Source organism: Mastomys coucha, unplaced genomic scaffold, assembly GCF_008632895.1.
Source record: "Mastomys coucha isolate ucsf_1 unplaced genomic scaffold, UCSF_Mcou_1 pScaffold4, whole genome shotgun sequence".
NCBI lineage: Eukaryota > Metazoa > Chordata > Mammalia > Rodentia > Muridae > Mastomys > Mastomys coucha.
Genome location: NW_022196910.1, coordinates 27,454,852 through 27,456,390, shown reverse-complemented (window position 1 = coordinate 27,456,390; position 1,539 = coordinate 27,454,852). Strand labels below are relative to the sequence as shown.

At 39.2% G+C, this 1,539-nt stretch overlaps 1 long non-coding RNA gene across 1 annotated transcript in view; it reads right to left on the bottom strand.

Moving 5' to 3' along the window:
• Positions 1 to 1,522, bottom strand: part of LOC116075928 — a 10,343-nt gene extending 8,821 nt beyond the window's left edge. The window contains exon 1 of the long non-coding RNA XR_004112764.1: positions 1,351 to 1,522. This is a non-coding gene — a long non-coding RNA (uncharacterized LOC116075928). The remainder of the gene's footprint in view (positions 1 to 1,350) is intronic.
• Positions 1,523 to 1,539: the final 17 nt, after the last annotated feature.

Sequence of the window (1,539 nt, the reverse complement as noted above, 5' to 3'; positions counted from 1 at the left end):
AGCATTCAATTTCAGCTAACTAGCCCTCTGTGAAATGCTTGCAACCCAATCTGACAGAGTCAGTCAGTCCTGCCTCCTCGTTTCATTTAAAGCATCATATTTTCTGTGTCTCCACAGACTGAGATGCTCTGAAGGCCACAGTATGATCTACAGCAGATAACTTACAGTTACTGGTTGATAAATGTTTGTTCAGTGCTTTTATAAGACAAATGGACACATAGCACATATGACACGAGCAGTAGAGTACACGACTGAAAAATGGAACATAATTTTTGGTTTGCACAAGTTAGTGACTTTTCAAAGCCCAGCTGTTCTTTTCTATTTATCATTTAGAAAAAAAATATTTATTTGAGAAGCTATCACATCATGGAAGTATAGAGGAAAGCAGTATAGAAGTGACTACGTATACAAAAAATATGTATGAAGTTATGGCGTTCTTGTGTTTATTATTGCTTTTGATTCATCCCATGAAAGGCTTGATTCAAAGCAGGTTTGAATAAATACTGAATGAATGAGCATTGACGTAAAAGGAGAAGAGAGAATGCTCAAGAGTTAGCAGGCTGCTTTCATCTCTTAAGATTTCTAGCAATGTGTTATTAATGTCATTGTTCTGAGTGAATAATTTAGGGGTGCAATAGCTAAGTAATGAACAGTAACGATAATTATTACTTAAAATGATGCTATGTTGGAAGCTGGTATTTTTTAACTTCCTTTAAGATACAGGGGTTAACTGTGCTGATCATTCATGCTTAAGCTTCACATTTTTACAACTACACATGGGACTCCTGACTCTTGAATTATAAGAGGTGATATTTGTGCCTAAATACTCCCCAAGTCTAATTTCAAATATTAGTATGCTGATATGAAGATGTATTTTGTGAATAATTTTTCTTTTTATGAAAAAGAGATACTCTAATTTGTGTGTGGTAGGGATATTTGCACTTTAAGTAGTAAAGTGATGGATATTCATTTGTTCAGTTCCATCTGGTTTGAGGTAGAAGAAAGCTTAGATTTGGCCTCTTTGTAAGATAATACTGATGGCAGTGTCTTCAGGTAGGTGTAAAAAGGAAGTGGTGGTTTCTGATAATACAGCTGGGACCAAATCCTAGGGGGCTTCAGTTCTTTTAATGTCTAGTTAACTGAGACAAATCAGGAAAGGCCGGTGGGAGGCGGTTGGGAGAAATAAAACATCTAACCTCCCAACCCCCACCTTTAAAAATGCTTGGTGGATAGTAGAAGAAAGAAAATGCAAATTAGAGCAAGGAAGTCAGGATTTCCTCTCTTTTCTATAGAGAGTGCAAAGGCCAGTTTTCAGGAGAAAGTAAAGGAGTGAGCGAAGAGAGCACTCACCAGTGGGAAGTGGCTGCCATGATGATGACCCGAGAGTTCCTGAAGTGTGGCGCCTTCTCTCCTGAATGTTCAGTTTCTGAACTGCCTCAACGCCAGGCGTCCTGAGCCCACACCACTGTGACCATGCAAGACAGGCTGAGCAAACCAGCTCAAAGTACCAACCAGAGGACTCAGGGGAGCCCTAGCTGC